Source organism: Vulpes lagopus, chromosome 9 (assembly GCF_018345385.1).
Source record: "Vulpes lagopus strain Blue_001 chromosome 9, ASM1834538v1, whole genome shotgun sequence".
Taxonomy (NCBI): domain Eukaryota; kingdom Metazoa; phylum Chordata; class Mammalia; order Carnivora; family Canidae; genus Vulpes; species Vulpes lagopus.
Genome location: NC_054832.1, coordinates 65,180,840 through 65,196,432, shown reverse-complemented (window position 1 = coordinate 65,196,432; position 15,593 = coordinate 65,180,840). Strand labels below are relative to the sequence as shown.

General features: G+C 37.2%; 1 long non-coding RNA gene across 8 annotated transcripts in view; it reads right to left on the bottom strand.

Annotated features, from left to right (window-relative positions):
- The window catches only part of LOC121498496, an 81,096-nt gene that overhangs the window by 19,535 nt on the left and 45,968 nt on the right, over positions 1-15,593 (bottom strand). For 2 of the 8 annotated variants that reach the window (XR_005989802.1, XR_005989805.1), the window contains exons 1-2: positions 5,860-6,058; positions 4,582-4,745 (exon numbers count right to left, since the gene is read on the bottom strand). This is a non-coding gene — a long non-coding RNA (uncharacterized LOC121498496). Of the gene's footprint in view, positions 1-4,581; positions 4,746-5,859; positions 6,061-15,593 lie in introns of those variants that run through there. The other 6 variants (XR_005989800.1, XR_005989804.1, XR_005989803.1 and 3 more) reach the window with 6 other exon arrangements.

The following is a 15,593-nucleotide window of genomic DNA, read 5'->3' as shown; positions in this document are numbered from 1 at the left end:
CTATATCCACATCACTGAATACGGTGCCTGGTGTATAAGAATAAACACTTAATGTATACATAAGTCAGTAAGTGAATGAATGAATGAACATGATCCTCGAGCTGGATCTATCATTTATTAGTATCTCAGAGTCACTCATTTGTGGTCAAAGTAGACTTTTCATCAGCAAATATGAATTGAGGATACCTCTGTATCCTTTGTAATATGGTTTGTAATTCTATTACTTAGCATGTTGCCTGGTACATAATAAGGGTTTTGTAATTTTTTAAAGATTTTATTTATTTATTCATGAAAGACAGAGAGACAGTGAGGCAGAGACACAGGCAGAGGGAGAAGCAGGCTCCATGCAGGGATCCCGATCTGGGACTCCATCCCAGGACTTGGGGATCATGCCCTGAGCCAAAGGCAGATGCTCAACCACTGAGCTACACAGGCGTCCCAGGTTTTTTTTTTTTTTTTTTCATCCCAGGTTGTATAAATGTTGAATGATAGATGGATGATGAAAGGATGAAAAAAAAAATCCAGTAATTAGGTTTGTCTACAATTAAATTTATCTGTTCTTTTGTATAAGCATCATCATCCACATCAAATCATCTAAGCAAATATGAATAGATTTGAGAAAGTGCAGAGATTAAAAGAAGAAAACAAAAGGGAAAAAAAAAAGACTCATGTTTCTCCTGAGCTCTTAAAGTCTTAAGTCTGTAATATGTATGTGACATTTATATAACTGTTAGTTACCTTTATATATGTGTATGGTTTATCACTCCAACCACATTATAAGCTTCTTAAGAACTAATAACATATCTTATATTGCCCTATATCATCCCCTCAACTTCTGCAGCAGCTGGCACAGCACCTAGCCTATAAGAGGTACTCAATAAACATTTACTGAATGTAGCATGACATAGTGTTGCTATATTCTGATGGGCCAGAATATTTATTCTCATGTGCCATAAATAAGTGCTACTTTTGTCTCCCTGAAGTTTATCTTAAAGTTCCAGTCTCAGGGATCCCTGGGTGGCGCAGCGGTTTGGCGCCTGCCTTTGGCCCAGGGCGCGATCCTGGAGACCCAGGATCGAATCCCACATCAGGCTCCTGATGCATGGAGCCTGCTTCTTCCTCTGCCTATGTCTCTGCCTCTCTCTCTTTCTCTCTCTGTGACTATCATAAATAAATAAAAATTTAAAAAAAAATAATAAAGTTCCAGTCTCCTATTGCCAAAATGATGCTTTTATTATCTAGGTTGCACACACCAGACATAAAGATAGATAAAGAAGAGATAAAAGTTGGCTCAGAGCTCAAGGTATAAAAGTCTACATTAGACTGGCAATTGTAACAATGTTTAAAACAGTAAGTTAAAAATAGTCATTGTCACTAATGACAAATTTTCTGATAAGGAAATAAAGACATTGATCCCATTTACAAAGCACCAAAAAAACAATAAAATACCTAGGAATAAGTTTAACTAAAAAGATGAAAAATCTCTATTCTAAAAACTACTATACATTGATTTAAAAAAATCAAAGAAGACACAAATAAATGGAAAGATATTCTGTGTTCATGAATCAGAAATATCTATATCATTAAAATGTCAATACTGCCAAAAGCCACCTATAGATTTAATGCCCATCAGGATTTCAATGACATTTTTTACAAAGTTAAAAAAGAAAACCTCCCAAAATGTACATGAAACCATAAAATTCCCCGAATAGCCAAAACAATCCTGAGAAAAAAGAATAAGGCAAGAGGCACCACACTTTCTGATTTCAAGCAATATGATAAAGCTATAGTTCTCAAAATAGCATAGTACCAGCATAAAAACAAATAGACCAATGGAACCAAACTGAGAGCCCAGAAATAAAGCCAAGTATACAGTCAACTAATATTTAACAAGGGAGTCAAAAATATCCAATGGAGAAAAGACAGTTGTTTCAAAAAGTGGTGGTGGGGATAACTGGATTTCACATGTCAAGAATGAAACTGAACCCAAAGCTTACACCTCTCACAAAAATTAACTTGAAATGGATTAGAGACTTACATATAAGACCCAAAACCATGAAGCACCTAAAAGAAAACATAGGAACAAAACTCTTTGACATGGATCTTGGTAATGATTTTTGGATATGACACCTAAAGCACAAGCAACAAAATAAAAAAATAAATAAATGGAACTACATCAAACTAAAAAGCTCTATACAAAAAAATCAACAAAATGAAAAGATAACCTGTAGAATAGAAATTTTTGCAAACCATATATCTGATAAGAGGTTAATATCCAAAATATGTTAAAATTCATACAACTCAATAGCAAAACAAAAAAAAACCAAAAACAAATAATCGTTTAAAAATAAGCAAAAGAAAAAAAATAAAATAAAAATAAAAATGAGCAAAAGACTGGAATAGACATTTCTCCAAACAATATATGAAAGGCCAACAAGTACATGAAAAGATTCTTAACATCTTTAGTCATTAGAGAAATGGAAACTAAAACCACAATGAGATATCACCCTAGCCTGTTAAAATGGCCATGATCAAAAAGGCAGGAGAAGAAAAATTCTGGCATGGATGTGAAGAAAATGGAACATTTGTGTGCTATTGGTGGGACTGTAAATTGGTGCAGCCACTATGGAAACAGTATAGAGGATCCTCAAATACCTAAAAATGTAACTACCAGATGATCCTGTAATTCTACTTCTGAGAGTATATCCAGAGGAAATGAAAATACTAAGTGGATATGATATGTGCACCCTCACATTCATAACAGGATTATTTACAATAGCCAAGACATGGGAACAACTTAAGTGTCAACATACAGATGGATAAGGAAGTTGTGGTAGATATATAAGGGAATATTATTCAACCATAAAAAGCAAAGAAATTCTACTACTCGCAACAACATGTATGGATCTTGAAAGCATTATGCTAAGTGAAATAAGACAAAGGAAGACAAATACTCTATCACTTAGTGTAAAATCATTAAAAGAAAAATCACAGAAAAAGACCTGTGGTTACCAAACGTGGAGGACAGAGAGGGAATTGTAGGAAGTTTGTGGTCAAAACATACAAATTTCCAGTTATAAGATAAATAACTATTAGGGATGTAATGTACAGCAGGATGACTATAATCAGCACTTTTGAACGATATATAGATAAGAGAGTAAATCTTGAGTTTTCATCACAAGAAAATCTTTTTTTCTTTTCTTTTTATTCTATCTGTATGAGAAGATAGATGTTAGCTGAACCTATTGTAATCATTTCACAACATATGTAAATCAGACTATCATGCTGTATGCCTTAGTTGTTTATACATTGATGTATGTCAGTTTTTTCTTAATAAAACTGGAAAATGGCCATTGTGAGTTTTTTAGGATAATTATAATTTAGCTATTTTGTGCTAATAATCTAGAAAAAGATTAAAATGCACTTTCTGAAAGAAAAGACATCTAAAAGAGATTTCTGTATTTCTGATAAGTTGCTAAAATCCCAAAGAATATAAGATCATGCTCTCATATGTATAAATAATATTTTGTTAGTTGTTAAAAATTCTCATAGAAAAGTAAAGAACTGAAGAACTAGATCCTATTAGGACTAAGTACTTGCAAAAAGAGAGATGGAGGGAGGAAAGGAAAAAAGGAAGGAAGGAAGAAGAGGGAGGAAATGAGCAGGGAGAGAAGAAAGGACAGGTGGGCCTAAGTCAAGAAAATGGACATGATTCTCAAACTTTGCCAGGCCATACTCTGATTACCTCTCAGCACTGACTGAGCAGCTCCTCACCTATAGGTTCAGTCCTTTTTTTTTTTTAAGATTTTATTTATTTATGAAAGACACAGAGAGAGAGAGAGAGAGAGAGAGAGAGACTGAGGCAGAGACACAGGCAGAGAGAGAAGCAGGCTCCATGCAGGGAGCCTGACGTGGGACTCGATCCCGGGTCTCCAGGATCAGGCCCTGAGCTGAAGGCGGTGCTAAACCACTGAGCCACCCAGGCTCCCCAGTCCCATTGGATTTTTGACCCAACTCTGTACACCTGCACAAAGTTGGATTAGCCAGTGGACTAATAATCTCCCTGTACCTAGGCATGAAATGGTAACACCCCATTAGGGGAGCATGCACCCGTATACATGTACCTTCATTTACATGTAAATTACACACAAGTTATATACATCATAAAACATACATAGAAGGGTCAATTTTTAGAGAATGAGGATGAAAATATATATAAATGACAGTGCTAGTATTTCCCTTCTTTCCTCCAATGGATCACATGCAGTCTCCAGGATGAATATTCCCAGCTTGGAGATGTCTGGTGGAAGCTTCTCCTGGAAGCCCCAGTTGTGGTTTTCTCATCTGTGTGACTGTCCTTCTTTTTTTATTTACTCTCAGGTTCCCTTCTCCTTCCACCATGAGCAGGCACCCTCATCTGAATCCCAATCCACTCATCTGGACCCTTGAAACTCTGATTTATTTGGTTTCAAATCTTTTCCTCCTGGGAGCTTGACTCTTCTCTTTAAACCTCACCCACTGGGATCAGGGATTTGATCTGCAAACATACGGAACACCTACAACCACAACAGTGCCACTCACCTGGCTCAATCACTGGCTCTACCTTAAAACGCTTGCTGTTGTATCAAATCCTTCAGGACACTTGGGTACTATAATGCTGCTCCTCAGGAAGTAAGATGGAAGTTGTTTGAATAAAGCAACCATTCAGTGTACACCTGGTGACAATAGATACTTTTTCTTTACTCCTGAGTCACATAAAACACAAGCAGGGATATGTCAATCTGACAGACTATAGCAGCACAAATCAGAGTGTTTATTATAATACATGTCTAATATATCTTTGGTGTCAGTTGTATTGACTTTCCTATTAATCATTAGCATACTAATTAAATAAAAATTCATTTATTACCACATTTTAGATTAGATTGGCTTTATCCCCCTTTATGCCATCTGGTGTGTCTTCTTCCAGTACAGTCTCTTTCAAATATACAATCTCAGGGTTATAAAACTCTCTGAAAATGTAATAACCAATACCACAGTTAAACAAATGCCTTCAAAGGACAAGAGAATTGCTTTGTTGAGCCTTCTGATATCAGTGACATAAGTCAGCTGTGAGTCTGATATCAACAATTAACTCAGCATCTTCAAAGCCACGGGATTCTCTAAAATGAAGAGTAAGGGACTGAAATTTTGGCTTCAGCTCTTCTTCTCACTCTAAAATCCTGATACTCTTGAAATTCTCATAGCTAAGTTAACCAATTATCAAAGGAGAAAATGTAAGAAGACTTAAGAAAACTTTTGTTCCAAAAGTACTATGTAGTAGGGGTCATGGATGTTTAAATTTAGTTATCTAACAAGAAATACTGCAATAAAAAAATAAAGGCAAAAAATAAAAATCTTCTTATGTCTACATATAAAAGGAATAACTGTAGAACAGTTCTAAAACCAAAAACAAAACACAAGATAACTATCACTAAACTGTCGCAAAGGAGCATTGAGAATGAAAATTTAACATTTAGAATGAAAATATAATCATATATTTTTTAAAGATTTTATTTGTTTATTCCTGAGAGACACACACAGAGAGAGAAGCATAGACACAGGCAGAGAGAGAAGCAGAGTCCATGCAGGGAGCCCGATGCGGGACTTGATCCCAGGACTCCAGGATCACACCCTGAGCCGAAGGCAGACGCTCAACCACTGAGCCACTCAGGCATCCCAATATAATATTTAACAATTACTTTATATCTCACCTTAAACTTGATTAGCCAGAAAAATATTAGAAAAAAATCCAAGGTTAGATAAAAGCATAACCAGGAAAAGTTAAAATAAGAAAAAGAAAAGAAAAGAAATACTCACCAGCATTGCATCATTTCAATATAGAATATTACATTGTTAGAGAACATTACTGGAGGCGAAACCACTTCCAGTTTGATTATTATGTTTTTCAATTTTAGAACTTCTAGTTCACTCTTTAAAATTTGAAATATAGGTCTTTATGTTTCCAGTTTCTTCATGAAATATTTAAGACTGAGTTTTACCTCCATAAGCATAATAAACATGGTTTGTGTTGGTCTGCCTCTGGTAATTCTCCTCAGCAGATGTCCCATGGATCTGTTTCAGTGGTCTCTTAGTCATCTTTTCTTGTCTCTCTCTGTTACCTTTAACAGTGTAGTGGACATCATAGTTGGAAAAAAATGCCTTAAAGTTATGAGGCTGAGGATGACCTTTGTCCTCCTCTAAGAGAAGGTTTTCATTTGCTTCTGCTAGGAGCTCAAGTTGCATTGACCATCTAGGCTCCATTTGATGAAACTTCAAGGTTTGAAGTTTTGGGGCCCATGGATGCCTAGAAGGCTGCTTGGAATCCATGCAAGAGTTGCTTTATGTCTGATTCACTCTCATTCCTAGGGTGCAGCCTTTTGGTGCCCCATCCACAACTGGTATTCCCATGGACCCCCATTCTTGGTATCACTGAACTCTAGTTTAAGGGCCCCCCATACTCTGAGGGTATCACAGTCAGTACTCATCCTTTCAGCCACCTGTTCTAGGTTGGCAAATGTTGCCTACCACGCAAAAGCGATCTCAAAAGCCAGGCTCATGTTCTGTATTACTGTCTTCTCGCAGGTCTTGACAAGGTAATTCTTTACTATTTCGTCAGGTCTTAGGGGCTTTTTTGAAGATTTTTAAATATTTTATCAAGCTCTTTGAGTCAATGTCAGTAGGAGTGTTGGCCCAAATTATCTAGTCCACATTAAAGGAGGCAGTAGTCCAAACATAGTTCAAGTTTAAACACCTACTGAAGGAGTATATATAATTTTCCTTTAAAAGTTTCCTATAAATAAATAAATAAATGAATAAATAAATAAATAAATAAATAAATAAATAAAATAAAGTTTCCTACTGGACAACTAATATATGCCATTGTTTTCTTTACTTCTATCTAATTCCAAAAGAAAGTATTCAATAAGTTTCATACAAATTGTATGATGATTTCATTCAAATGTGTATTAAACAATTAACCTCCATATAATAAATAATAATAAGTCAATAAATATTTATTGAGCATTTACAGTATGCCAGTCTTATTTAGGCTCCTCAGTGAAAGAAACAAAGAACTTCCTCATGCTATGGTGCTTATATTCTAATGATAAGAGACAGACTACAGTGGAACAGATCAACAGAACCAGGAGTTGGTTCTTTGAAAGAGTTAATAAGATAGATTAAACCATTAGCCATCCTTATTAAAAAGAAGAGAGAGAAGACTCAAATTAATAAAATCATGAATGAGAAAGGAGAGATCACTACCAACACCAAGGAAATACAAACGATTTTAAAAACATATTATGAACAGCTATATGCCAATAAATTAGGCAATCTAGAAGAAATAGACGCATTTCTGGAAAGCCACAAACCACCAAAACTGGAACAGGAAGAAATAGAAAACCTGAACAGGCCAAAAACCAGGGAGGAAATTGAAGCAGTCATCAAAAACCTCCCAAGACACAAAAGTCCAGGGCCAGATGGCTTCCCTGGGGAATTCTATCAAACTTTTAAAGAAGAAACCATACCTATTCTACAAAAGCAGTTTGGAAAGATAGAAAGAGATGGAGTACTTCCAAATTCGTTCTATGAGGCCAGCATCACCTTAATTCCAAAACCAGACAAAGACCCCACCAAAAAGGATTACAGACCAATATCCCTGATGAACATGGATGCAAAAATTCTCAACAAGATACTAGCCAATAGGATCCAATAGTACACTAAGAAAATTATTCACCATGACCAAGTAGGATTTATCTCCCGGACACAAGGCTGGTTCAACACTCGTAAACAATCAATGTGATTCATTGTATCAGCAAGAGAAAAACCAAGAAACATATGATCCTCTCAATAGATGCAGAGAAAGCATTTGACAAAATACAGTATCCATTCCTGATCAAAACTCTTCAGAGTGTAGGGATAGAGGGAACATTCCTCAACATCTTAAAAGCCATCTACAAAAAGCCCACAGCAAATATCATTCTCAATGGGGAAGCACTGGGAGCCTTTCCCCTAAGATCAGGAACAAGACAGGGATGTCCACTCTCACCACTGCTATTCAACATAGTACTGGAAGTCTTTAGCCTCAGCAATTAGACAACAAAAAGACATTAAAGGCATTCAAATTGGCAAAGAAGAAGTCAAACTCTCCCTCTTCGCCGATGACATGATACTCTACATAGAAAACCCAAAAGCCTCCACCCCAAGATTGCTAGAACTCATACAGCAATTTGGTAGCGTGGCAGGATACAAAATCAATGCCCAGAAATCAGTGGCATTTCTATACACTAACAATGAAACTGAAGAAAGAGAAATTAAGGAGTCAATCCCATTTACAATTGCACCCAAAAGCATAAGATACTAGGAATAAACCTAACGAAAGAGGTAAAGGATCTATACCCTAAAACCTATAAAACACTTCTGAAAGAAATTGAGGAAGACACAAAGAGATAGAAAAATATTCCATGCTCATGGATTGGCAGAATTAATATTGTGAAAATGTCAATGTTACCCAGGGCAATTTACACGTTTAATGCAATCCCTATCAAAATACCATGGACTTTCTTCAGAGAGTTAGAACAAATTATTTTAAGATTTGTATGGAATCAGAAAAGACCCCGAATAGCCAGGGGAATTTTAAAAAAGAAAACCATAGCTGGGGGCATCACAATGCCAGATTTCAGGTTGTACTACAAAGCTGTGGTCATCAAGACAGTGTGGTACTGGCACAAAAACAGACACATAGATCAATGGAACAGAATAGAGCATCCAGAAGTGGACCCTGAACTTTATGGTCAACTAATATTCGATAAAGGAGGAAAGACTATTCACTGGAAGAAAGACAGTCTCTTCAATAAATGGTGCTGGGAAAATTGGACATCCACATGCAGAATAATGAAACTAGACCACTCTCTTGTACAATACAGAAAGATAAACTCAAAATGGATGAAATATCTAAATGTGAGACAAGAGTCCATCAAAATCCTAGAGGAGAACACAGGCAACACCCTTTTTGAACTTGGCCACAGTAACTTCTTGCAAGATACATCCACAAAGGCAAGAGAAACAAAAGCAAAAATGAACTATTGGGACTTCATCAAGATAAGAAGCTTTTGCACAGCAAAGGATACAGTCAACAAAACTAAAAGACAACCTACAGAATGGGAGAAGATATTTGCAAATGACATATCAGATAAAGGGCTAGTTTCCAAGATCTATAAAGAACTTATTAAACTCAACACCAAAGAAACAAACAATCCAATCATGAAATGGGCAAAAGACATGAACAGAAATCTCACAGAGGAAGACATAGATGTGGCCAACATGCACATGAGAAAATGCTCTGCATCACTTGCCATCAGGGAAATACAAATCAAAACCACAATGAGATACCATCTCACACCAGTGAGAATGGGGAAAATTAACAAGGCAGGAAACCACAAATGTTGGAGAGGATGCGGAGAAAAGGGAACCCTCTTATACTGTTGGTGGAAATGTGAACTGGTGCAGCCACTCTGGAAAACTGTGTGGAGGTTCCTCAAAGAGTTAAAAATAGACCTGCCCTACGACCCAGCAATTGCACTGCTGGGGATTTACCCCAAAGATTCAGATGCAATGAAACACCGGGACACCTGCACCCCGATGTTTCTAACAGCAATGTCCACAATAGCCAAACTGTGGAAGGAGCCTCGGTGTCCATCGAAAGATGAATGGATAAAGATGTGGTTTATGTATACAATGGAATATTCCTCAGCCATTAGAAACGACAAATACCCACCATTTGCTTCAACGTGGATGGAACTGGAGGGTATTATGCTGAGTGAAGTAAGTCAATCAGAGAAGGACAAACATTATATGTTCTCATTCATTTGGGGGATATAAATAATATATTATTTATATGGGGGAAAATAAATAATAGTGAATGGGAATAGAAGGGAAGGGAGAAGAAATGTGTGGGAAATATCAGAAAGGGAGACAGAACATAAAGACTCCTAACTCTGGGAAGCGAACTAGGGGTGGTGGAAGGGGAGGAGGGCGGGGGGTGGGGGTGAATGGGTGACGGGCACTGAAGGGGGCACTTGATGGGATGAGCACTGCATGTTGGTAAATTGAACACCAATAAAAAATAAATTTATTATTTAAAAAAAGAGACAGATTACAAAAGCTTAAATAAATTAAAAGGTAAGTTACATGAAATAATATATTAGTATATAATATTGGAAGGTGGCACATATTATGGAAAACAGTAAAGCTGAACAGATCTATAGAGTCAGGACAGGAAGAAGAGTTACAGCTTTCTTCAAAGTAGACAGAGTAGGCTTCATTGAAAAGATGAAATGTTAGCAAAAACTTAGAGGTGCTGAGGGAGTTACCTATGTGTATATCTGGGGGCAGAGGGAACATCCAGCAGAAAGCCCCTAAGCTAAGCTTGTGTCCATCCTGATCATGGAACATCAGAAAATCCATATGGCTATAGTGGAGTGAGAGAAAGACAAGAAAAGGATGACTTATGAGAGATCATGGAGGTGAGTGAGGTAGAGTTGGCCACAGGGCCTTAGGGCCAATGTGTGAATTTCAGCCATAGGGAGCACTTCACTGGGCAGAGATGAGGTTTGACCATTCTGGCTGGGGTGCTGGAAATGGGTGGAAAGAAAAACTGGGGACCAGATAGGAGCCCACTGCAGTAACACAAAAAACAGATTATATTATATTGTCTCAATATAACTCTGGGCATAGAGTTTTTAATTTTTTAATGTGACATCAATGACATTTTGACAGATGTGGAATATGAGAAAAAAAGAGAGAGAGAGAGAATACTATGTTTTCCAAGATTTTTGGCCTGAGCCACCAGAAAGATGGAATTGCCATCCACAGAGAAGGGGAAGGCAATGTGTAGAACAGCCTAGCAGAAAGTTAGAAATGTAGTTTGCATTGCATTTGACATATCTACGAGACAATGGAGAAAGACACTCAAGTCAGATATTCCAGTCAGAAGACAAGGGTGAGAAATCCAAAATGGATATATAAGTTTGAAACTCTTAAGCTTATATTTAAAGCCATGAGACTTAATGAGATTCCCAAGGGAACAAAAATAGAAGAATAAAAGATGTCAAGGACTGAGCACTCAAACATTAAGAGGTCCCAATATCATTCATAACATTGATTTTAGAGCAATAAAAGGAAAAGCTGAGTGGTGGGCAAAAGAGAACAATTTGAGGACAACAGAAGAGAAAATATGAATCAAGAAAACACAGGAAATGTGGCCAAAAAAACATTTACCTTCCTAACCGCTCCTTGCCAGGTACTTTACCTCTTTCCACACAGCTTTTTTATAGATGTCATTTTAGAAGTAGATGTCATTTTAGCTATTCAGGCTGGGACTATTAGTATACCACACTTCAGAAATTTTTTATAACCAATAGGAGATTTTCAGAATCAGCAGGTACAGAAGAGACAGAAAGTAAGTTCTTCTGCAGACATCACAGTCATTGTAAAATCAGGCCTGCACAAAACTGTTACCGAGCTGAACTTATCTCCAACATCACTTCAGTTCCCTTTCTCTTTTCCCTTTTCCATCCAGTAACTCTGATCCTCAATCACAGCAGTTACACAGCATCCTCAAACTGAGGTCGGCCTAGTGCTTCTGAAGCCCGAAACTTCTTTTTTATTTTTATTTTTTTTATTTATGATAGTCACACAGACTGTGAGAGAGAGAGAGAGGCAGAGACATAGGCAGAGGAAGAAGCAGGATTCATGCACCGGGAGCCCAACGTGGGACTCGATCCCGTGTCTCCAGGACCGCGCTGGGCCAAAGGCAGGCGCCAAACCGCTGCGCCACCCAGGGATCCCCTGAAGCCCGAAACTTCTAACACATCACTCCTCTTCAACAAAACTTCTCTATTTCCTGTCTGAGGATGTGACAGCCTTATACTGTGCTAGCAAACAAAGGTGTTATTATTTGATAGTGATTCACTGGACAATTTCCCTTCTAAACATTTACACTTAAAAGCTCCTTTCAAAAAAAAAACCAAACTGACTAAAGTGAATGAAGCAGGGCACTTTTTGGAACAGTGAGAACATGGAAATGGAAGGAGGGGCAAGCACAGTCCCGCCTCAAGAGGTCCTGGTCTAACCGTTCATGAAGAATGCTACTTACTGCCCTGGCCAACAGAGGCTGGGCAGTCTCCCTATTTAGAATATCTGGGGGTCATTTTAATTTGGAATTTCCTATGGGCAAAATAAGACTATTTGATAGGCACTGAGCTCGCACTATGAAATAATGTATCTACAGATTAGCAGTTAATGTAGACATTTAATTCCTAGAAGTATTAGGTTAAACCATGTGAATGGCCTTTCTGTAGGTCAAAAATAATCACATATTGGCCTTTTCATTTGATCCAACCCAGTACACACATGGATTTATTTAAAACACAGGGCAGCCCAGGTGACTCAGTGGTTTAGCACCGCCTTTAGCCCGGGCTTGATCCTGGAGACACCGGATCGAGTCCCATGTCGGGCTCCCTGCATGGAGCCTGCTTCTCCCTCTGCCGGTGTCTCTGCCTCTCTCTCTCTCTGTGTCTCTCGTGAATAAATAAATAAAATCTTAAAAAATAAATAAAACAAGACATAACTATTTTGTGGTTTTGTTAAAATCTACCCATTTCTTTTATCATTTGTGACTGCATAAAATTTTTGTCCTTAACAAAATCTACCTATTTCTCTTACTGTTCGTGAGTGAATTATCATAGGAGACATGTATCTCCCTGTGAATGAATCCAGCCAAATGTTCTCTATAAAATGCCTTTTGCCACTAATATAGCAGGGGGTCTTAGAGTTCATTATTATTTAATAGACTGTCAGACTCTTAAAATCCCATTGGACCTTTTCAAGCCCATTTCACAGAAGCAATTAATGTTCTCCTCTTAGCAGCAGTAAACTTAACCTATATATTTAGGTCCCTTCCTTAGTTCAAATATAACATAAATAAATCTTAAGCTCAACAGCATAATTTTGTTCCTTGACTACAAGGATATTTGCCTTATGGGTTCCTGTAGCATGTTTTCCTGAAGGGGGAAGGCACTGAGTCTATATCTCAGCTGTATTCCTTAGCAGCCATATGACTTCGGTACAATCTCTTGTTAGAAACCCCAGCTAGATGTTCATTGTATCTGTTTTTTCTTCTTTCTGGAACCACGTAAGTATCAGGTTCCCTTGAAATTAGGTGGAGTCTTTGTCCAGGAAATATGAGTGAAAGTGATGTGTGTCACCCCCAGATGCAGCAGTTAAAAAAAAGCACTCGTCCTCCACACATTGACTAATCTCAGCTCCCAGCCGGGGTGCAGAGGATCCAGGAGTGGACCCTGGAACCCTCAGGATGGCACAGCTACTAGATGAAAAGAACCTGCACTGAAAAGGCTGCATGGAATAGAGCAGTCCTCTCCTAGGCCTTCATTTCATTGAAGAGAAATAGACCTTGACTGTGTTACACAACAACACAATCTTCAAGTATTAAGAGCAGTTAGCCTATCCTGTCAATTAAACTCCCTAATCTTTTATTTCCACATCTGTAAATATGAAAATAATAAAGCCCACCTCAAAGAGTTGTTGTTAGGATTAAATGAGATAACAAATTACACTGCTGAACACTGTGTCTGGCACAGAGCAAGTCTATAGAAATGGTGGGTGACTTTATGTTACCATCATCATCATCACCATCATCATGATCTCTCTCTCTCTCTCTTTTATATTAGCTGAAAATTTTTCTATATCCCTTAAAACAGCTGAGGGTTCCAAAAATAATTTTTTTGGCAGTGCTCACTGGGCAGCATACTTCCAGAACCCAGGATCTGCAGTCTAAGAGCAGAGCTTATGGGATACTGATAACTTTTTTCATTGGCTTCAAATAGTTTTCATTGGATAAGGTTAGATTTTTTAATGCCTATCATTTACTGAATAATTAAAGTCATTATTTCCAGTTGCTCTTGGGCATGCCAATGTAGAAAATCCTCTTAGAGATACGATCTGATATAACTTATTTGCTATAAATCACATGTGAGAAAGAAACTCCTTACATACTACCATGTATGTTCCATAAGTGCTTGTTGGTTGACCAAGGGCCTGGGTGTTTTTGTTTTGTTTTGTTTTTTTGTTTTTTGTTTTTTGTTTTGTCTCCAGTTTCCTAATCACTTCCTAAAATTTTTGCTTACCAGCTGCTTTTTTCAGTGAAACGCTATTTGTCACTTTGATTAGCATCAACAGAACACATCCACTTTTCCAACTGCAGTTTCTTTAACATCATGAGACATCACACTTGAATTTACAACAGCATAGATTATAGCACTGGTAAGCAGGTTTTAGATAATGCATACATATAAGCCAACTTCAAAAGCCAATTTGTCTATTGATCATCCAATACAACTTTATAAGTTTTACAACTAGTCCTTCCAGAGGAAATGTATCATTTAAAGTAGATTTTGAAAGAAAAAACATAAAAGTCAAAGCTCCAAATAGAAACAAGCAGCTTCCTTACACACTTTCCAAAAATTTTATAAAATCTTCTCAAATAAATAATATTACTTTGAATTTGAAATGTCTTCTCTTTGGCTCTTTGGCCAATATATCTAAGTGCACACTGGAGTCCTACACTTGAGTTGAAGCCACACAGAATGTCAAGAATTACAGTCTTGCTTTCCATTTAGCTATTTAAATCTATAGCTTAAGAAGCAATCATGCTTTGTTCTGTTATACCTTTTTCCAAAAGTGGATTAAGGTGGTTTACATGTACAAAAAATTATTTATGGTGAGATTAAACAAAAATACAAAGAAAATTAGGAGGCAAAGGGTAATAGGGCAAAAAAAATAATGGTAAACCCACTGGGGTTAAAAAAAAAAAAAGCAGCAAATGCTGTGAAATTCTAACCACTTTCTGATTAGCCACACATTTTCTTCTGAGCTTCCTGGCAGCTAATGCAAAAAAGAAAAAAACATGATCAGTCACATAATTCACAAAGTTTATGACTATAATATTGTGAAATATTCCCCAGTCAATATCCTTGCACAAAATACAATAATTTCACAGGGGTATTTTTTCAACCTCCATCCATATAAAAAATATTAAAGACTCAGCAGGACAAATCTTTAAATAAAAGGTCATATTACTTCCCAATGTGTCTATGGAAACTTGGGCATTAACAAGATTATTACTGGAGGTAGGTAGAACTGGATTAATAAAAGCTTTCTGCAGAATTTATTTTGAATGTTTCATTGAAGAAAGGATTCAGGTTGGTAGATGTACAAACCAATGTTTCCAGACAAAGAATGATGGAAAATATATCAGTACCACTGATTCAAGAGGTGGGGATAACTAAAAAGTTTCCTTTAAGAAGAAAGCAGGACTTGACAGGAGAGTCTGGTTAAGGGACAGAGGGAAGGAAGAAGGGGATAGAAGGCACATGCTCTTATTGGGATGGAAGGGGTGGCAGAAATATAATGGAAGGTCTTTAAGTACTCACATCTGTACTTGGTTTTTGATTCACTGGATAATAAAAGCAAAA